A 23523-nucleotide genomic window follows, 5' to 3' on the forward strand; every position below is an offset into this window, starting at 1 on the left:
AAGTTCAAACTCTTTCTCTTTTTCCCTCATCTGTACCCCCTTTCTCTTTCTTTCTGTTCAGCTCGGGCTATTCTTTCTGTTTTCCTTTCTTCTCGCTCTTTTTCCTCTCTCTCACTTTCTCTTTCTTTTTCCTCTCTCTCTCTTTCTTTTTCCTGTCTCTCTCTTTCGTATTCAAGCTGCTTTAATTCTTTCTCATGTTCCATTTGTTTAATTTGCAACTGAATTTTTGCTATTTCCAATGAGTCAAACTGTATCTCAGGCAACTTTAAATGCTTAGCCACCGCCATAATGACCTCATCTTTTCGCATTTTGTCAGGTAATGTTAACTGCAATGTTTTTGCCAAATCTAACAGTCTGCTTTTAGTCTTTGTCCGTAAGGTACTGCGTGTGACCGTTTCCACCCCCAAAAACTTCTGAGCCTCTGAAAGAGCCATTGTCCACAACACACTCCCTACTTAAACTAAAATACCACACCTGAAAAGCAACCACAATATGCTCACCCCTCACTGTCTTTAAGTTCACTAAACCAATCGAATAGATAGACTTTTATCCCCCTCGAGCCCCCAATTTGTTATGGGCCAGGGTTTAGAGAACCCCAAAGTGTATCATGGAGTTCACCTGACCCACAACTTTTAATAGATTGTGGTATGGGGAGCACAAAAACAAAACCTTTATCAGAAGCACATCAGGTTAAAGTCACTACTGAAAACATTTATAATTCTGAATTCACCACATGATCAAGAGATAGTCTTTTCATGGCAGAGAGATCAACAGTACACCTGCTTGGTCTGGCTTCAGCTCCTACACTGAAAACGAAACTAAAACACACCCTGCAGCCTGCTCAAAAACGAAAGTAAAAAGCTAACAGATAGCCCAGCTCCACTCTCTCTCTCTGACATCACTACAGCAGTAAACACCCATTTCTTAAAGGTACTCTCACTACAGATATTTATATGCATACCAATTTATAAACACCCATTTCTTAAAGGTACTCTCACATGACATTTAACTGAAAGCAAAAAATGTGCAATGCCTGTAGCTAAGTAGTAATCTTATATCATCTTCACTCTGAAACCAGTGTAGTGGCCAGAATCACCTTCCACTGAAGAGTCAAGCTTCTCGATCCATGTCACTTAAGGCCTGATCTCTCTATATCTTCTTGGACTACAGTTTTGGTTCCATGTGAAGTTGACAACTCTGAACTGGGAATCTCAGCCAGAGTTGATCTAGGAACAGGTGTGGTTGTTTAGATCCTGGAGCCTGTTCCACATTCTGTACTTGGATATTATACATCAAAACCTGATGACACAGACTGACCTAAACCAAACTAAGAGGTTGCATATGGGCAACAAGCAGTGTTTGGGGGCTTTTTCCAGGGATATAGTCCTAAACTCCACTCAACAGTAACATTTCTAAACCATTCCATAGATCAATAAAGACAAGTCTTTCTGGAATTACAGATATTACACAACATGAGACAGCCATTCATCTCCCAATGCTTCAGCTCTCTCATGACCCCACTCTGCTCCAAGATCATTTTTATATTTTTTTCTTTTCAAATATATATCCTATTGTCTTTCAGTATATCTCAATAGTCACATGTGAATCATCCCACTGACTAACAGACCTCAGTTCAAGCCTTTTCCCATCCCATTCCCCCACTTATTTTTTCAGTAAGAATCCTTGTTTTTCATTTTCCACATTAAAGTCTCCGTGTTTCTCTTTCCCTTTTACTAATTGTTCCTCTTTGTCGTTCCCACTTATCACCTGGTCACTGTTGCTCCCACCACATACCATTCCTTCCACCTTGCTTGAGTCCCAATCTTCAAAACAAGTGCTCCATTCACTCTCATGATCCATCCAATCTCTCATTCCCCATTGCACCCAAACCCCCATTCCTCAATCAGGCTCCACACCTCACCCAGGGCACCCGCCCCTCAGTTTTAAAACTTTCCCCTGATCCCCGGTTACCCCTTGATACCTCCCCCTCTAGAGAGTCTCCAAATAGTAACACTTGCAATTCTCCAGCCTCCCAAGCACCACCTCTCCAGTCCCCTGCCAATTGCAGGCCACATTCAGCAGTGAACATCATGTGACATCACCAATCTGAAGCTTTACTAGCAGCTGGGGACATCGGGGTGAGAGGAAGAGGTTGCACTGCAGTGGGAAATTTAAACTGATCTCCCAGGCTGAAAAGTGGCAGAGCTCAGGACAGATACCTACAAGTTTTAAGTCTTAACAATTCTCTTTGAAAAGTACAGGCAAAGTGAAGGGTGGTGGGGCTTGCCTCCTCATCAACTCCTCCTGGTGCTTGGATGTAACGACCCATGGCGACCGACTGCTCCCCGGACCTGGAATACCTGACCATGAAGTGCCACCCATACTATCTTCCACGTGAGTTCACTTCAGCCATTATCACAGCGGTCTACATCCCACCCCAGGCAGAAGTGAGGAAGGCGCTGGACGAACTGTACACAGTTATAAACAACTACGAAACAGAACACCCGGAGGCCTTGTTTATCGTGGCCGGAGACTTCAACAAGGCCAACCTCACGAGTGTACTGCCAAAATGCCATCAGCACATCTCCAGTCCCACCAGGGGCGACAACACTCTTGACCACTGCTACTCAAAAATAAAGGGCGCCTACCGTTCCATCCCCCGACCGCACTTTGGGAAATCAGACCATAAGACAGTGCTCCTTCTCCCGGCATACAAGCAGAAACTCAAGCAGGAGAATCCAGCTAAGAAGGTCGTGCAGTGATGGTCCGAGGAAACAGAAGAGCTCTTACGTGACTGCTTAGAGACAGTAGACTGGTCCATATTTAAGAACTCAGTGACCAACTTAAATGAGTATGCCACCACCGTCACATACTTCATCAGCAAATGTGTGGACGACTGCGATGCCAAAGAAAGCAGTACATACATTCCCCAACCGGAAACCATGGCTCAATCGCGAGATTGACTCCCTACTGAAGGACAGATCGGGGGCGTTCAAGTCAGACGACCCTGACCCATACAAGAAATCCAGGTAAGACCTCCGCAAAGCCATCCGACATGCCAAGAGAGAATATGAAACCAAGCTAGAGTCACAGACAGACTCTGGGCGATTGTGACAAGGACTAAACAACATAACGGGCTACAAAGCAAAGCCAAGCAGTATGTCCGGCAGCAGCACATCCCTCCCCGATGAACTCAATGCATTCTTTGCTCGGTTCGAGCAGGAAACACCTCTGCCTGCTGGTCCGCGCAGGCTCTGAGTGCACGACCAGGGATCCCGTCCGGGCCCGTTGCCTTCCGAGGGTTCACTTTCAGGAAGGCCAATCTGACTTCGGAAGCTGTGATGGTGGGTATGGGTGAGTTATGGGCTGCTGGGGCACTCGACAGCGGATTGTTGGTTGCCTGGGGAAAGTGAGCAGCATAATCAAAGACCCCTCCCACCCAGCTTACTCACTCTTCCAACTTCTTCCATCGGGCAGGAGATACACAAGTCTGAGAACACGCACGAACAGACTCAAAAACAGCTTCTTCCCTGCTGTTACAAGACTCCTAAATGACCCTCTTATGGACTGACCTCATTAACACTACACCATGTATGTTTCATCCGATGCCGGTGCTTATGTAGTTACATTGTGTACCTTGTGTTGCCCTATTATGTATTTTCTTTTATTCCCTTTTCTTCCCATGTACTTAATGATCTGTTGAGCTGCCTGCAGAAAAATACTTTTCACTGTACCTCGGTACACGTGACAATAAACAAATCCAATCCATCCAATCCAATACAGTATGATGGTACAGTATGATTAGAGCCATAGAGGTTTACAGCATGGAAACAGGCCCTTCGGCCCAACTTGTCCATGCCGCCCAGTTTTTAGTGTGAGAAAATTGCACCTCTGGACCCTTTTGTATATCTCCCCTATCTCCTTAAACCTATGCCTCTAGTTTTAGACTCCCTTACCTTTGGGAAACAATGTTGACTATCTACCTTATCTATGCCCCTCATTATTTTATAATCCTCGAGAAGATCACCCCTAAGCCTCTTACGCTCCAGGGGGAAAAGTCCCAGTCTATCCAGCCTCTCCAACTCAAGTCCCGGTCGCATCCTAGTAAATCTTTTCTCCACTCTCTCGTTTAATAATATCCTTTCTATAATAGGGTGACCAGAACTGTATGTAGTATTCCAAGTGTGGCCTTACTAATGACTTGTACAACTTTAACAAGACATCCCAACTCCTGTATTCAATATTCTGACCAATGAAACCAAGCATGCCGAATGCCTTCTTCACCACCCTGTCCACCTGTGACTCCACTTTCAAGGAGCAATGAACCTGTACCCCTAGATCTCTTTTTGCTGTAACTCTCCCCAACTCCCTACCATTAACTGAGTAGGTTCTGCCTCGATTTGATCTACCAAAATGCATCACTTCACATTTATCTGAATTAAACTCCACCTGCCATTCATCGGCCCACTGGCCCAATTCATCAAGATCCCGTTGCAAGCCTAGATAACCTTCTTTACTGTCCACTATGCCATCAATCTTGCTGACATCTGCAAACTTGCTAACCATGCCTCCTAAATTCTCATCCAAATCATTCATATAAATAACAAATAACAGAGAACCCAGCACTGATCCCCGAGGCTCACCACTGGTCACAGGCCTCCAGTTTGTAAAACAACCGTCTACAACCACCCTTTGTCTTCTGTTGTCAAGCCAATTTTGTATCTAATTGGCTACCTCACCCTGGATCTTGTTAGATTTAACCTTATGCAACAACCTACCATGCAGTACCTTGTCAAAAGCCTTGCTAAAGTCCACGTAGGCAACATCGACTACACTGCCTTCATCTACCTTCTTGGTTACCCCTTCAAAAACTCAATCAAATTTGTGAACAAGTCAACATGGCTTTACAAAAGGGAAATCCTTTTTGACAAATTTAGAGCTTTTTGAGGATGTATCTAGTCGAGTTAAACAAAGGGGTCCAGTAGTATAGCTGGATTTCCAAAAGGCTTTTGATAAGGAGCCACATAAAAAGGTTAATCGGATAAGAGCTTGTATAGTTGGGGTAATATATTAGCATGGATAGAGAATTGGATAAAGAACAAGCGTTCTAAATTCAACTTCTTCACAAAATTACATGTGCCTGATCCAATCACTTTGCAAGAACATGCAGAAAAACGTGAATCGCATTGATCATGTTATGAAGAAAATATATATAATCCACTTCCAAATATTCTTCCGGATCACAATTTGTTAATGTTTGGGAAAGGGGTGTATAACAGTAGCTAAAGTCTTGAAAATTCTTAACCCAACACAGGCTGATTTTGGGTTCCCTGTTCAGTACAGGCCACATTTTTACTTAAGAAGACGCAGCCTCATATGACAGTCAATTGTAATTAACCTTTCTAACCAATCGAGTTTAGAGTCTCAATTAGAATTCAACACCTATATTTCCTTCAAATGAAGTTAAGAGTACCCAATTCATTTTTTTTCCCAATTAAGGGGCAATTTAGTGTGGCCAATCCATCTTTGGGTTGTGGGGGTGAGACACATGCAGTCAGGGGAAGAATGTGCAAACTCCACACGGACAGTGACCTGGGGCCGGGATTGAAACCAGATCCTCAGCACCATTCAGATGAGATGCAAATCACGTACCATAACATTTTTCCTGATTCGGATTAAATCTTGTGTGTTCTTTGGAAAGGTTGCAGCAAAAGACTTACAAGTGTGGACACCAAGTTACATTTATATTTGAGGATATCATTGGGATGCTAGCTTAGGCATTTAATATTATTACTGCCAACCTTTATTTGACTGGCTTAATACATTTGTCACTTTTTCTAGAATTGTCACATCACAGCTTCTACATGGACAAAAATCTCCTTCATAGATCTGCACACATTTAAAAGTGATTTAAACTGCAGGAAAGTATCATTTAGCCATTTACAGCCCATTCTGTCCAACTGCAGAATGCTCTATAACATTAAATTGTTAATATTAATATGGTCTGACTTCCGGGTGCGGCGATGACCAGCTGAGTCGCACGTTTCGGCAGCTCCCTGTGAAACGGACTTTTGGGCTCTTGATAGGAGCCCCAACGGCAATTTTGACGGCTAAAAACACTGTGCGGTAAACCAGAAGGGAATCTCCCCTGGATACGGATGGAAAAAGGAGGAGAGAGTGGCCAGATTGCAGTGGATCCTTTAGAACAGCGGCAAGGAAGGCAAGCAAAAACCAAGATGGCGTCGGAAGGTGGCAGTTTAACATGGGGCCCTGAACAACAAGAGTTCTTGAAATGCTGTGTGGAAGATCTCAAAAAGGAAATGAAGAAAGAGCTGTTGGCCCCGATACTACAGGCGATCGAAGGGCTAAAGGAGGAACAAAAGACCCAGGAGCGGGAGCTTCGGGTCGTGAAGGCAAAGGCAGCCGAGAATGAGGACGATATACAGGGCCTGGTGGTGAAGACGGAGACGCAGGAGGCACATCAGAAACGATGGCACTGGAAAACAACGCAAGGAGGAACAACCTGAGGATTCTTGGTCTTCCTGAAGGTGTGGAGGGAGCGGACGTCGGGGCATATGTGAGCACGATGCTGCACTCGTTAATGGGAGCGGAGGCCCCGGCGGGTCCGTTGGAGGTGGAGGGAGCATACCGAGTGATGGCGCGAGGACCGAGAGCAGGAGAAATTCCCAGAGCCATAGTGGTGAGATTCCTCCGTTTTAAGGATAGAGAAATGGTCCTTAGATGGGCGAAGAAAACTCGGAGCAGTAAATGGAAGAACGCGGTGATCCGCGTTTATCAAGACTGGAGTGCGGAGGTGGCGAGAAGGAGGGCGAGCTTTAATCGGGCCAAGGCGGTGCTTCATAAAAAGAAGATAAAATTTCGAATGCTGCAACCGGCAAGACTGCGGGTCACATATCGAGGGAGGCACCACTACTTTGAGACGGCGGATGAAGCGTGGACTTTTATTGTGGAAGAAAAACTGGAATGAGCGGGTTATTAAAAAGAACGTTCGAACAAAGTGGTGGGGCGAATGTGGGGGGCAAAGAGGGGTTTTATGTACTAATCCTGCGATGTGGTAACTTTTCTCTCTCCCACAGGTGGTGATGGGGGGAGGAGGGGAGGTGGAGGAGATGGGGCGTTGGCCATTAGGGGCGGGGCCAAGGGAGAAGCGCGGGCTTGGTTCCCGCGCTATGATAATCATGGCGGGAATAGAGAAGCAGGAAGGAGGGGGCGTCGCATGGTGCGAGCCGAGGTCACGGGGGGAAGCCGAGGTCAGCCAGAGTTTGCTGACTTCTGGGAGCAACATGGGGGGAGTAATTATGCTAGCGGGGGATCTAGCGGGGGGGGGGGGGGTGGGAGGGGGGAATTACTGGGTTGCTGCTGCTGGGGAGAGGGGGGAGCTGGTATGGGAGAGGATGGGCGGGGGGCACCGCCTGGGGGAGATACAGCTGCGTGGGAACCGGGTGAGGAGCTGGAAAAAGGTGATGGCTAATCGACAAGGGGGGGGGGGTAGGAAGCCCCCCAACTCGGCTGATCACGTGGAACGTGAGAGGGCTGAACGGGCCGATAAAGAGGGCACGGGTACTCGCACACCTTAAGAAACTTAAGGCAGATGTGGTTATGTTACAGGAAACGCACCTGAAACTGATAGACCAGGTTAGGCTACGCAAAGGATGGTTGGGGCAGGTGTTCCATTCGGGGCTAGATGCGAAAAACAGGGGGGTGGCTATATTAGTGGGGAAGCGGGTAATGTTCGAGGCAAAGACTATAGTGGCGGATAACGGGGGCAGATACGTGATGGTGAGTGGCAAACTACAGGGGGAGACGGTGGTTTTGGTAAACGTATATGCCCCGAACTGGGATGATGCCAATTTTATGAGGCGGATGCTAGGACGCATTCCGGACCTAGAGATGGGAAAGCTGATAATGGGGGGAGATTTTAATACGGTGTTGGAACCAGGGCTGGATAGGTTGAAGTCCAGGACTGGAAGGAGGCCAGCAGCAGCCAAGGTACTTAAAGATTTTATGGAGCAGATGGGAGGTGTAGACCCGTGGAGATTTAGCAGACCTAGGAGTAAGGAGTTCTCGTTTTTCTCCTATGTCCATAAAGTCTACTCGCGAATAGACTTTTTTGTGCTGGGTAGGGCATTGATCCCGAAGGTGAGGGGAACGGAGTATACGGCTATAGCCATTTCGGATCACGCTCCACACTGGGTGGACTTGGAGATAGGGGAGGAAACAGGAGGGCGCCCACCCTGGAGAATGGACATGGGACTAATGGCAGATGAGGGGGGGTGTCTAAGGGTGAGGGGGTGCATTGAAAAGTACTTGGAACTCAATGATAATGGGGAGGTCCAGGTGGGAGTGGTCTGGGAGGCGTTGAAGGCGGTGGTTAGAGGGGAGCTGATATCAATAAGGGCACATAAAGGGAAGCAGGAGAGTAAGGAACGGGAGCGGTTGCTGCAAGAACTTTTGAGGGTGGACAGACAATATGCAGAAGCACCGGAGGAGGGACTGTACAGGGAAAGGCAAAGGCTACATGTAGAATTTGACTTGCTGACTACAGGCACTGCAGAGGCACAATGGAGGAAGGCACAGGGTGTACAGTGCGAATATGGGGAGAAGGCGAGCAGGTTGCTGGCACACCAATTGAGGAAAAGGGGAGCAGCGAGGGAAATAGGGGGAGTGAGGGATGAGGAAGGAGAGATGGAGCGGGGAGCGGAGAGAGTGAATGGAGTGTTCAAGACATTTTATAAAAAATTATATGAAGCTCAACCCCCGGATGGGAGGGAGAGAATGATGGGCTTCTTGGATCGGCTGGAATTTCCCAAGGTGGAAGAGCAGGAAAGGGTGGGACTGGGAGCACAGATCGAGGTAGAAGAAGTGGTGAAAGGAATTAGGAGCATGCAGGCGGGAAAGGCCCCGGGACCGGATGGATTCCCAGTCGAATTCTATAGAAAATACGTGGACTTGCTCGCCCCGGTACTGACGAGGACCTTTAATGAGGCAAAGGAAAGGGGACAACTGCCCCCGACTATGTCTGAAGCAACGATATCGCTTCTCTTAAAGAAGGAAAAGGACCCGCTACAATGCGGGTCCTATAGACCTATTTCCCTCCTAAATGTAGATGCCAAGGTCCTGGCCAAGGTAATGGCAATGAGAATAGAGGAATGTGTCCCGGGGGTGGTCCACGAGGACCAAACTGGGTTTGTGAAGGGGAGACAGCTGAACACGAATATACGGAGGTTGTTAGGGGTAATGATGATGGCCCCACCAGAGGGAGAAATGGAGATAGTAGTGGCGATGGATGCCGAGAAAGCATTTGATAGAGTGCAGTGGGATTATTTGTGGGAGGTGTTGAGGAGATTTGGTTTTGGAGAGGGGTATGTTAGATGGGTGCAGCTGTTGTATAGGGCCCCAGTGGCGAGCGTGGTCACGAATGGACGGGGATCTGCATATTTTCGGCTCCATAGAGGGACAAGGCAGGGATGCCCTCTGTCCCTATTATTGTTTGCACTGGCGATTGAGCCCCTGGCGATAGCGTTGAGGGGTTCCAAGAAGTGGAGGGGAGTACTTAGGGGAGGAGAAGAGCACCGGGTATCTTTGTATGCGGACGATTTGCTACTATACGTGGCGGACCCGGCGGAGGGGATGCCAGAAATAATGCGGATACTTGGGGAGTTTGGGGATTTTTCAGGGTATAAATTGAACATGGGGAAAAGTGAGTTGTTTGTGGTGCATCCAGGGGAGCAGAGTAGAGAAATAGAGGACCTACCGTTGAGGAAGGTAACAAGGGACTTTCGTTACCTGGGGATCCAGATAGCTAAGAATTGGGGCACATTGCATAGGTTAAATTTAACGCGGTTGGTGGAACAGATGGAGGAGGATTTCAAGAGATGGGATATGGTATCCCTGTCAATGGCAGGGAGGGTGCAGGCGGTTAAGATGGTGGTCCTCCCGAGATTCCTCTTTGTGTTTCAGTGCCTCCCGGTAGTGATCACGAAGGCTTTTTTTTTAAAAGGATTGAAAAGAGCATCATGGGTTTTGTGTGGGCCGGGAAGACCCCGAGAGTGAGGAAGGGATTCTTACAGCGTAGCAGGGATAGGGGGGGGGCTGGCACTACCGAGCCTAAGTGAGTATTATTGGGCCGCTAATATTTCAATGGTGAGTAAGTAGATGGGAGAGGAGGAGGGAGCGGCGTGGAAGAGATTAGAGAGGGCGTCCTGTAGGGGGACTAGCCTACAGGCTATGGTGACAGCCCCATTGCCGTTCTCACCGAGGAACTACACCACAAGCCCGGTGGTGGTGGCTACACTGAAGATTTGGGGACAGTGGAGACGGCATAGGGGAAAGACTGGAGCCTTGGGGGGGTCCCCGATAAGAAACAACCATAGGTTTGCCCCGGGGGGAATGGATGGGGGATATGGAATGTGGCAAAGAGCAGGAATAACGCAACTGAAAGATCTGTTTGTGGATGGGAAGTTCGCGAGTCTGGGAGCGCTGACCGAGAAATATGGGTTGCCCCAAGGGAATGCATTCAGGTATATGCAACTGAGGGCTTTTGCGAGGCAACAGGTGAGGGAATTCCCGCAGCTCCCAACACAAGAGGTGCAGGACAGAGTGATCTCAAAGACATGGGTGGGGGATGGTAAGGTGTCAGATATATATAGGGAAATGAGGGACGAAGGGGAGACTATGGTAGATGAACTAAAAGGGAAATGGGAAGAAGAGCTGGGGGAGGAGATCGAGGAGGGGCTGTGGGCAGATGCCCTAAGCAGGGTAAACTCGTCGTCCTCGTGTGCCAGGCTAAGCCTGATTCAGTTTAAGGTATTACACAGGGCGCATATGACTGGAGCACGGCTCAGTAAATGTTTTGGGGTGGAGGATAGGTGTGCGAGGTGCTTGAGAAGCCCAGCGAATCATACCCATATGTTTTGGTCATGCCCGGCACTACAGGGGTTTTGGAAGGGGGTGACAAAGGTGCTTTCAAAAGTAGTGGGGGTCCGGGTCGAACCAAGCTGGGGGTTGGCTATATTTGGGGTTGCACAAGAGCCGGGAGTGCAGGAGGCGAGAGAGGCCGATGTTTTGGCCTTTGCGTCCCTAGTAGCCCGGCGCAGGATATTGCTAATGTGGAAAGAAGCCAAGCCCCCGGGGGTGGAGACCTGGATCAATGACATGGCAGGGTTTATAAAGCTAGAGCGGATTAAGTTCGTCCTAAGGGGGTCGGCTCAAGGGTTCACCAGGCGGTGGCAACCGTTCGTCGAATACCTCGCAGAAAGATAGACGGAATGGGAAAAAGAAGGCAGCAGCAGCAGCCCAGGATCGGGGGGGTGGGGGGGGGGAGGAGGAACCAGAAGGACTCTCAGGGTTGTTAATATATACTGTATAGTATGTATAGGTCGTTGCTACAGATAATTATATATTGGACTGTTAAATTATATTTTTGGAGAGTGTTACTTGTGACAAGGCAGTTGCCAATTAGGGCTAGTTTTAATTTTTGTTATTTATTATTTAGTCATTTTTTTGTTTATAAAATAGGTCATTGTTATTTGTGTTGTTATAATATTGTGTAAAGGATGCACAATGTACTGTGTTGGTTGACCAAAAATTTTCAATAAAATATTTAATTAAAAAAAAAAATATTAATATGGTCTGTTGTTTAAATCACCAACATCAATCAGGCTGTAAATTCAGCCAGTTGATTTTTCTGGGACCGCGCATTTTTGTAAAGCCAGTGTATGTTGCCAGCCAACGCAAAAGTGATAAAAAGGCACCAGTTTAGTTACGTTTAGGTAAAACTTTCTTACTTTTGCTGTACAGTATCTATCCATATTTTATTTCAATTATCTATACAAAATTAAAATGTAATTTATCTTATCTCCCACCTAGATTTGACAAGACATATAATGGGCATCCTGCACATGTTCCAGTCCAACTTTATTGCAAAGTAGATAATTAACAGCCCTCAGTGAGACCACCTCTATGCAGTAAGTGAAAGGTGCAGGTTCCATATTAAAAGGGACAGTACCTGCTCATGAAAATGGTCATTTTGTACTAGAAGCGGTGTTGGTAATACATGTTCTACACCAATTATCATGGAGAATAACATAATTATAGTCATTAACCTATTCAATTATTTAACCTAGCTTTAAAGATAACACTGTGGATCCAAGACTTTCTTGAAGCTGGGAGCATTAGGTGCAACGTGACTGCAACCCAACCTTCAAATGGCACAGCACTGATGTGAATTGTGCTATAGACACCGTTATCTGCCGAGTGATTTAAATGGTGAGCACAAGTCTTCATCTGCCTGTTGTTGAGGCAATGAGGAAATGGTGCTCAAACTGCTGCTTTTGAAAACCAAACCATTTGAACTAAACAGCAATGGTTTAAAAAGTCACAAATATATATATTGATGAATGGCGAAAAATAATAAATGTATATGGTGGCATCAGTAAACTTGCTTAATTTTGCTGCAGAATTCCAAAAGGAACTTCCATGAAGATCAACAGGATTCAGAAAATTGGTTGACTTGTAGTCCAGTGATCACAAGAAGATACAAGTACCTAATTCTAATTTGCTTCATTAGAAATTGTCTCACACTGATGCAATGCTACCAGAGCCTCTGGCAATTGAAACCCTATATTGCTTTAAAATGGTTTCAAATTTACCAGTTTATCTGTGGTCATCTCTTTGGCAAACAATCAGCAGACCTGGTGAATTTTCTCCCATTTTGTCAATTCTACCAGGTCCAGAAAGCACAAAAGACTACTGGACAGGAATTTATTTTCAAATTATATGTTTAGGTCCTGGAGTGGGCCTTAAATGCACAATTTTCCTACTCTGAACAGGTAGAATGTTTCTACCGTTGTGTCAAATCCAACACAGATGGTCACTGTGGGGACTGGTTATTTCAGTTGCTAAGATGGCTGGAGTGCAATGTAGAACAATGCCAGCAGTGGAGGTTCAATCTCTGTACTAGTTGCGGTCATTCATGGAGGCCTGCCTCCTTGCCTTGCCCCATGTTTGTCGAGTGGTGCCACTCAAGCTACATGAAACCAATTGTATCTTTTCTCTCTAATGGAGAGAGATGTTGTTGTCCCTTTGTGGGATGTGGCTAATTATTTACAGATGATCATTTGGTCCCATCTGATCGCCAAGATGTCTCTGGACAAACCTATACCGCAGGGAGTAGAGAGTGAGACTTCCTGGATTGCTTCAAAACAAGATACTTGTGTAGTGAGAGGCATATAGATTGTGAAGTCTCAAGTGTGATTAATAGCATATGCAAAGTTGACCTTCTCAGATGAGGTAATGAGAAGTACTACCACTTGCCTTCAGGACACTCCAGTGGAAACTGCTCCAAGTACAAGAACATGTATAGAGAAGAAGAATGTGTGGATAATGATAGGCTGATGTTCGTATATTAATTTAGACTCAGTGACCAATTGTGTGAGGTACCAGTGAAAGGGGAACAATGAACTGACAATGTACAACCCTTGGCTCTGGGGTTGTAATTGTTTCACTCAACAAGCTGTGCGACCTTGTATCTGAGCCTACTTAATCCATTCTGAATGTCACCAGAATAAAAGTTTCCCAAGTGCAAAAACGGTAGCATTGTGGATAGCACAATTGCTTCACAGCTCCAGGGTGCCAGGTTCAATTCCCGGCTTGGGCCACTGTCTGTGCGAAGTCTGCACATTCTCCCCGTGTCTGCGTGGGTTTCCTCCGGGTGCTCCGGTTTCCTCCCACAATCCAATGATGTGCAGGTTAGGTGGATTGGCCATGCTAAATTGCCCTTAGTGTCCAAAATTGCCCTTAGTGTTGGGTGGGGTTACTGGGTGATGGGGATAGGGTGGAGGTGTGGACTTTGGGTATGGTGCTCTTTCCAAGAACCGCTGCAGACTCGATGGGCCGAATGGCCTCCTTCTGCACTGTAAATTCTATGATTATCTATAATTATCTTCAAATCGGTGTGTGGGACAGATTCCAGTCCACAGCATTGTAGGGAGGAAAATACACAGCACAATCTATCCAGATAGTTATACTGCACCATATTATAGATTTTGGTTTTGAGAAATGGAAGACTGTCTGCTTTTAAGAATTGTCCTTTGCTACAAATCAGAGCTGACCTTCCACAAGCACAAAATAAATATTCCTAAACGATAGCTAAATTGGTTCCCACATGGTTCTGTTTTTCAGCAAGAAATGCAAATAGAGCATTAGAAAGTATAAACATGTAATTATTCAAAGTTTTGAAATATCCTTTTAGTGCATGCAAGCTAAAGTACTTGTTCCTGATTTCATTAATGCAAATAATAAAATATTTTAATATCTAATGAAAATCTTCCACAGTCAAAGTAAAACATGGAGTACAGGACATGCCTAAGACTATGGCAGTCCAATTCCAATTCTCTTCCTGCACCTAATGGTGCACTAAGGCAGACTTTTGTTCATTTCCATAACTAGCTTTTCCTGGAAAAGGTTGCAAGACTGATACCAGAGGCTAAGGACGGCATGGTAGCACAGTGGTTAGTACTGTTGCTTCATTGCGCCAGGGTCCCAGGTTCGATTCCCGCTTGGGTCACTGTCTGTGCAGAGTCTGCACGCTCTCCCTGTGTCTGCTGGGTTTCCTCCGGGCGCTCGGGTTTCCTACCGCAAGTCTTGAAAGACATGCTTGTTAGGTGAATTGGACATTCTAAATTCTCCCTCCGTGTGCCCGAACAGGTGCCGGAGTGTGGCGACTATGGGATTTTCACAGTAACTTCACTAGTGTTAATGTAAGCCTACTTGTGACAATAAGAAAAAAATATTATAGCTGGAGAACTCGGTGGCACAATTGGTTAGCGGGTTCAGTTATTAACTAAAAGGCTGGTGGTTCAAACCTACCCAGGGATGACACTGTTCATTATTTTTGGGGTCGGTTTCGCTCAGTTGGCTGGACAGCTGGTTTGTAATGTGGAGCGATGAAAACAGCATGCATTCAATTCCCATACCTGAGGATATTCATGAAGGTCCTGCCTTCTCAACCTTGCCCCTCGCCTGAGGTGGGGTGACCTTCAGGTTAAATCATCACCAGTCAGCTCTCTCTCAAATGGGAAAGTAGGCTATGGTCCTCTGGCATCATGGCGACATTTATAGCTTGAGAGGTGCCACTCCATACCAAGCATGGCTGACCAGGAATCTCTCCTGCTCTTAACCCATCCATTGGCAGCATTATGAACGCACCTTCCTTGGCCATCAAGTCTTAGGGTGACTCAAATCCAGAGCCCCGACTCAAAGGCAGTGGTGCTATCCACTGCACCACTAAACCTCCCTGAGTAAGACTATGGCAGTGCCATATCAATGAGTGTCAAAGTCACTAGAATGCTAAACAATCTTTCATTGTCATCAGCACACAGATTCAGGCATCGCTGTCCAAATTCCAATCTGCAGTTTTCAGCTGTGCAGTTCTATAAATGTGAAACCTTGACAGCCTTGTTTAATTCAACACAGCAATTTTACACACTGCAGCAACATCTTCCCCACATCCCATGAAAACATAGCCAAGTCCCAAGACATGAATTGCATAACCAATCTTCCCACCAGTGCTAATCAGAGGACAAATCCATTCCCGAATCATGTGATCTTAAGACCCATCAAAAATGGGAAAATAAACTGCATGTATCCGCTTCAATATTAAAATGAAAGAAAGAAGTAGTAATACCCTGTTACTACATATGAACTGGGAAAAAAAAACACATCTTGGAATTCCAGACTCATGTCGCACTGTCTCATAAAGTGCTGAAATCGAACAAGATTAAACAGATTTGAATTGTCGGACACTCCGTAGGGATCAGTTATAAATATTTACTGTGCTTTTAATAGAAATAATTTATCACAGCTATATTAGAATTTTCTTACTGTTCCTACATTTTGCATATTTAGGAGTGTATCACGAAAATTATACAACTCCCAACTGTTGGTGATTTTCCCATTGATCCTTCAAAGATGAGATTACAGGTGCGATTTGTGCACCATCATCTGAAGTTGAGATAACCATATGGCAACCATTTTGAAATAGTGGAAATCTATGCAGGTGTGTGTTTTCTTTTTTTTATATATAAAGATTTCCTAACCTCATTTCTTAATTCCATAAAATACATGGTCACTCCTGAGAAGTTAAAAAATGCGAAGTGTTGGAATTAGCCATATGTATTATCTCCCTAGCTAATTATTTAGGTAATTGCTGATGAAATTGGTTCAATTGCTCAATCAGCCTTACACCTAAGCAAAGATCCCATGAGGCACACAGGAAAGTTGACTGGCAAAAATATGGATGATTACAGAAGTTGACACAACATCCAGGTATAGTACGAACGTATTTTGTGTAGAATTTAAGAGTACAAGTCACTTATTACACAATGGAAACAAATTAAAATATCAAAATTAACAGTAAAATTAAGGATCACGTTGCTCAATTCACATAGAACATAGAACGATACAGCGCAGTACAGGCCCTTCGGCCCACGATGTTGCACCGAAACAAAAGCCATCTAACCTACACTATGCCATTATCATCCATATGCTTATCCAATAAACTTTTAAATGCCCTCAATGTTGGCGAGTTCACTACTGTTGCAGGTAGGGCATTCCACGGTCTCACCACTCTTTGCGTAAATAACCTACCTCTGACCTCTGTCCTATATCTATTACCCCTCAGTTTAAAGCTATGTCCCCTCATGCCAGCCATTTCCATCCGCGGGAGAAGGCTCTCACTGTCCACCCTATCTAACCCCCTGATCATTTTGTATGCCTCTATTAAGTCTCCTCTTAACCTTCTTCTCTCCAACGAAAACAACCTCAAGTCCATCAGCCTTTCCTCATAAGATTTTCCCTCCATACCAGGCAACATCCTGGTAAATCTCCTCTGCACCCGCTCCAAAGCCTCCACGTCCTTCCTATAATGCGGTGACCAGAACTGAACGCAATACTCCAAATGCGGCCGTACCAGAGTTTTGTACAGCTGCAACATGACCTCATACTCCGGAACTCAATCCCTCTACCAATAAAGGCCAACACTCCATAGGCCTTCTTCACAACCCTATCAACCTGGGTGGCAACTTTCAGGGATCTATGTACATGGACACCTAGATCCCTCTGCTCATCCACACTTCCAAGAACTTTACCATTAGCCAAATATTCCGCATTCCTGTTACTCCTTCCAAAGTGAATCACCTCACACTTCTCTACATTAAACTCCGTTTGCCACCTCTCAGCCCAGCTCTGCAGCTTATCTATGTCCCTCTGTAACCTGCTACATCCTTCCACACTGTCGACAACACCACCAACTTTAGTGTCGTCTGCAAATTTACCCACCCACCCTTCTGCGCCTTCCTCTAGGTCATTGATAAAAATGACAAACAGCAACGGCCCCAGAACAGATCCTTGTGGTACGCCACTTGTAACTGAACTCCATTCTGAACATTTCCCATCAACCACCACCCTCTGTCTTCTTTCAGCTAGCCAATTTCTGATCCACATCTCTAAATCACCCTCAATCCCCAGCCTCCGTATTTTCTCCATTAGCCTACCGTGGGGAACCTTATCAAACGCTTTACTGAAATCCATATACACCACATCAACTGCTCTACCCTCGTCTACCTGTTCAGTCACTTTCTCAAAGAACTCAATAAGGTTTGTGAGGCATGACCTACCCTTCACAAAGCCATGCTGACTATCCCTGATCATATTATTCCTATCTAGATGATTATAAATCTTGTCTCTTATAATCCCCTCCAAGACTTTACCCACTACAGACGTGAGGCTCACTGGTCTATAGATGCCGGGGTTGTCTCTGCTCCCCTTTTTGAACAAAGGGATCACATTTGCTATCCTCCAGTCCTCTGGCACTATTCCTGTAGCCAATGATGACATAAAAATCAAAGCCAAAGGTCCAGCAATCTCTTCCCTGGCCTCCCAGAGAATCCTAGGATAAATCCCATCAGGCCCCGGGGACGTATCTATTTTCAGCCTGTCCAGAATTGCCAACACCTCTTCCCTACGTACCTCAATGCCATCTATTCTAATCGCCTGGGTCTCAGCATTCTCCTCCACAACATTATCTTTTTCCTGAGTGAATACTGATGAAAAATATTCATTTAGTATCTCGCCTATATCATGTTAAACAACCAATAACGTGGAGCACCATATTAGCACTGAATATTGGAGTAGTATTATGGGGTTTTTTTCTGCTCCTATTGTGACCCTTGCTAAGTTCAGCATTTGGTACTCCCGAATTCCATGTCATATATTAAGTGTAGGGTAATGGAACTTTAGACAATTATAAGGCCAATATTTAGAAATCAATCAAAATGAACTCTACAATGAAGCTGGGACATTGGAGGTGTCTGGAGAGCAGACTAGCCTAGCCATACTCTGTTTTTGCCCCTAAAGTTCTTGAACTTGATGCAAAAAAAATCCTTTTTTTTTAGTCTCTAACATCTCCCCCACCCCCACCCCACCCCACCCCACCTCCTCAGCCCACCTGCTAAATTCTCATCCACCCTTTAATCACCACTACATAACCTATTTCAATTCTTTCATCATCCTCTTATTTTCCATAAATTGGTCAACTCCCACTATCCAAAATCCTACTGCCCTATTCTATATTGCGCCAAATCTTTTTTCTTTACAAACACACATTATCCCTGTCCTCACTGGCCAGCATTGGTTTCCCGTCTGTCAACACCTCAAATGTAAAGTTCTTATTGGTGCATTTAAACCTGTCTTCTCATCGCTATAGCCTGCTCGAACTCTACATTAATGCCTCCAAACCAAACTCTGGACTTGGTCACCCATTCTAATAACTCCTCCAGGTGGATGTTTATTTTCATCTGATTATGCTTGTGAACTTGGGACAGTTTTCTACTTGAAATAGGCAAGGCGAGTGCACGTTGTTATTCGTCCAGTTTTCAGGTCCTGGGCAGTTGAGGCCACTAGTTTTTGCATGGGATTGGTGAGTTTACTTCGTTTCCATTTGATTCAGCATCACTGACACTTGGACAAACCCTTCTTCACATTAGAGCACTTTCAGGTTATCTATTTTGGTCGGAAAAATGTAAAGGCAGCTTATTACCTAAATGGAGAGAAACTTCAGAGTACTTCGGTGCAGGGGGATAATATAATAATATTATCTGGGTGCAATTGTGCATGAATCGCAAAAACATGCAGGTAATAAGGAACGCAAATGGAATTTTGACCTTAAGGGAAGAGTATAAAAGTAGGGAAGAGTTGCTGCAACTGTACGAGGTATTTGCGAGACCGCACCTGGAGTAGTGTACAGTTTTGATCCTCATTTTTGAGGAGGGATGTAGTTGCATTACAGGCAGTTCAGAGGAGGTTCACTAGATTGATTCCAGAGATGAGGGGTTTGTCTTATGATGAGAATTTGAACAGTTTAGAAGAACAAGGGGAGATCTAATTGAGGTATATAGGATGATAAAAGGTATGGACAAAGTAGACGCAGAGCGGATGCTTCCTCTTTTGGGACAATCTAGAACAAGAGGTCATCATTTTAGGATAAGGGATAGTAGATTTAAAACAGAGGTGAAATGACTTCTCTCAAGGGTCGTGAATCTGTGGAATTCACTACCCCAGAGTGCAGTGGGTGCCGGGACTTAAGTAAAATTAAGGGGATAGACAGATCATTAATTAATAATGGGTTGAAGGGTTAAGGAGAATGGGCAGAAAAGTGGAGTTGAGGTCAAGATGAGATCAGCCTCAATTGCATTGAATGGGGAAACAGGCTTGAGGGGCTGAATTGCCTACTTCTGCTCCTAGTTCTTAGGTTCCCTTTGCCTAGATAGCTCGGTATCCAGAGTTTGAATACTTTTGTTTAATTTTAATCACATGTCAGAATAACATTAAATTGAGAGATAGCAATGTTAAATTGTAGATTTACAGTAGATTGAGCTCAAATAATTGCACGGAAAAATAATGCAGTTCATATCCTTGTATGTTCTCCCAATCCAATCTTCCCCTGCACTCACTTTACAGAAACTTTTCAGTTAAAGTTTCCCTAAAATGTTAGGACTCCAATTTCAATAAATAGACAAATGCATCCCAATAATGAAGTCCGATCAAATTTAAATAACAAATAATTAAACCCAGAAGAGCTAAATTTAATTTTGAATCAATCCTCTAAGATTTTTTTTTGAACTGAGTGACTTGCTCTCACTTGGATAGGTTACATTTTGTAATTATTGTATCAAAATAAATTGCCCTACTGCTGATAATAACAGTATAGGCCGAGAATCCTTCACTCACAAATCCGAAAACGAATACATCCAAAATCCGCACTTTTTCAACCTCATTCACCTTTGATGTGGGAAGTCTGCAACCAGAGTCAATATGAACCTTGGCAACCGCACCTTGTATTTATCAGTGATACATTTTATTTTTCTATTTACTTAGACTATAACTAGCCTAGGCTGTGTCCATTTGTAATGCAAGTAGACCTTGGCCTATATGTGGTATCTGAAAACCAAAATGATTTGAAATCCAAAATGCAATTGGTATCAAAGATTTCAGATAAAGGATACTCGGGCCTACACTGGCAACAATACTCCCATTAAAAATGTAGTTGTTCACACCATTTTTATAGTGTGTGGTCCCTTCAAATTATTTGTTAATTCATATACTTGCTAATTATCACAAAGCAAAGTCTGAATGGTATCTTGTTGGCTGCAGAGAACCCCGGTAGGAACATTGGCAGCCTTACAATTCTTTTAATATTCTCTCCTTTTTCCTTTCTGCTCACTCTTTCCGGACGGACTCCAAAAGGTAGGCTTCATAGGCAACCTTCTATGAGCCAAAATTTAGTTTTGAAAGAAGTGAATGGGATTGCATGCCACAGGGTTAACAATCTAAACTTCTGCCATTGGGTTATGTGCATGATGGCGACTGGAATCATGCCATATACATTTCAGTCGGGAAAAAAAAAACAATAGCTTCAGACCATTGCGTTCAGGCTAAAACTACAAATTTAACATGGGACCAAAATAAAATTGCCACAAAAACAAAAACCAACCACTTAAACCTGCATCTGATTTTCCTTAATTTAAACATTGCCCATTCATGCGGTGAGATCTTCCGGTCCCACCGACAATGTATCCCACCCTGAGTTTCACGGCTGCGAGGGGTAGAGTCAACAGGAAACCCCTTTGACAACGGCGGGACCAGAAGATAGTCATCACAAAACATGCAGCACGTTTCCCGGTAAATCCCGTCCGAAATGCAAAAGAGTTCTTTTTCTGATTCAAACAAAAAGATATCCAAGAACTTAGATCATATTTGCATGTCACTGCAGTAAACAAGGTTTTAACTGCCCCTGACATCTTTATAAGAGACGGGCAAGGTTTTTGAAGGAATCTTGCTCCCTCCTGTAGCCATCTAAAATGGCCATCTGCAAAGGACCATGGGAATTGTGGTCAACTTGGACAAGGACAAGCACACAGCCTCTGTGTATTGTGCAAAGAAGCCAGACCTGACAGAACTTGCACCCATTAAAAGTCAATCACCATTTCCCCCAGGACAATAGAACTTGAATCAAGGAACGACAACAGTAACAGACTAACCGGCGCCATTTCCCCTTATTTGAAAAGCATACGTGCCTGGGACAATGACAGCTAGGACCCGCCTAGCTATCGAGGTATCCGCCCCTTAATTGGCCAGAATCAATGAGGGTGATCAAAACCCTATCAATCTATTGGATCTGGAGTTAGGACTGCCCAAAAGGGCGCGAAAGAGAAGGATAAGAAGCCCTGCGCACTAGGGATCGGCCTCTTTTGGACCGGATTGTGTGCGACCAACTGAAGCATATCAACCAGCCAAGTTCAAGGACCCGTGATCGCTACCTGAAGGACGAGCCCAGCCAAGACGAACCTGACTACTTCCTACCGATGCACATGGACACAGATAAAGGCCTTATCTCCCGCACAGAGCCGGTCACCCCGAAGTTAAGTAAAGGTCATCTTAGTTATTAGGTCTAGTTTAGTGCTTGGCCGTGTGAATCATTGCATATAGAAATAGGTTTTGTGTTTATTAATAAACTGTCGTTGAACTAATATACTGGTTGTGTGGTCATTCAGTCAATATAAGAAACAGCTTGTGATTCACATAGAAATAAAGAAGTCAACACTCCATTCCTATTTTGTTAACCATTAGTGTCAATCTTGAGACAGCAATCACCTTCCCAGCAAAATGTTTACAGGTTTGGGAGTATTTTCACATAACTGCTCCAGTTCCCCAAAGTGATCAATACACATGTGAATTTCTTTCTAACCTGAGGCAGAGCAACGTACCAGCCAATACCAAAAGCAAACTAGCCCATCTCCACATCTAATTCAAATTTGGGTCTCTCCTATCAAAAAATTAGATTATTTTCTGGTGCACTGGAATGCATTGGAAGCAGTTTCAATGGGAGCCTTCGGAAATAGACTTGAAAAAGGAAAAATCCACAGGGCTATGAGAAAAAGCAAATGAATGGAATTGTTGGATAGCTTTCTCAATGAGCTGGCACAGACATTATGGCCTGCATAGCCTCTTTCTGTGCTGTTTGATTTTATGAACATGGATATCTGTACTGAGCAGTGGTCTAATTAGTTTTGCCAGAAGAAATATATTTTACACCATGTAACACAAAACACTCATACCTTGAAAAAAAAACGCGGAGCAGCATAGACTAGAGCTCATACATGGCACTGTCCCAAATCCAGAAGGGAGGCAATTTTGGTAAGAAGGGGCTTCCATTTACATTTCCTTTTGTGACGACTGTTCTTTCATAGAAGGTTGACAACTGCAAACTTCTTTCAGCAATACCAGAAAGCTAATTTATTAACTTTGACTGTGAACCATTGGACCATTGATACATGCAGACTTCAGCACTAACAATCCTGAGAACTTACTGAACTCCACCAATTACACCCCAGCTTAAATTCATAAAAGCAATGAAATGCAAAGCTCAGTAAAAACCTATTTGTAAAAGAAGATGCGGTCAAGGTCTCCTAGATGAATGTTAGGTGGGTACCCAATGATTTCCACAAACACCGGTTGATGTCGGAAAAAATCTTGAAAAACCTAATCAGTCCAATCACCCTGGTGTCATCCTGCCCCCTCAAACATAATTCAATGTAGACTAGTTTGCAACTGAACAAAGTTATTCTTGTGACATTCAGTGAAATTGTTTTCTGGAAGATGATAATTAGGCAACAGTTGAAGAGTCAGATATGCAGCTAGAATTCTTTGTAAATAGATGATAACATTTTGTTTGAGACACTCCTTTCAGTTACTTTGGACAGCATTTCCCCCATTTTCAGATCAACTTCAGGCCTCGTTGTGCTCTTGCCCAAGCGAAACGAGGCTGGTGAATAGCGGGAAGTGGCGATGTTGGCCACCGGCTCCCCCGAGTTCCATCCCTCTGATGAGCTATGCATGTGCCACACTGACAAGTTTGCTGGGGTCCTCCAGCCTCAGAACCCCCAG

At 44.6% G+C, this 23523-nt stretch overlaps 1 protein-coding gene across 5 annotated transcripts in view; it reads right to left on the reverse strand.

Annotated features, from left to right (window-relative positions):
• The window catches only part of pacsin1b (protein kinase C and casein kinase substrate in neurons 1b), a 472183-nt gene that overhangs the window by 304378 nt on the left and 144282 nt on the right, over positions 1-23523 (reverse strand). Inside the window, exon 1 of one of the 5 annotated variants that reach the window (XM_072480517.1) lies at positions 22695-22713. The exons of the other annotated variants lie outside the window; for them this stretch is intronic. The gene's annotated coding sequence lies outside the window, so the exon portion shown is untranslated. Of the gene's footprint in view, positions 1-22694; positions 22714-23523 lie in introns of those variants that run through there. 5 annotated transcript variants of the gene reach the window in all.

This window comes from Scyliorhinus torazame, chromosome 17 (assembly GCF_047496885.1).
Source record: "Scyliorhinus torazame isolate Kashiwa2021f chromosome 17, sScyTor2.1, whole genome shotgun sequence".
NCBI lineage: Eukaryota > Metazoa > Chordata > Chondrichthyes > Carcharhiniformes > Scyliorhinidae > Scyliorhinus > Scyliorhinus torazame.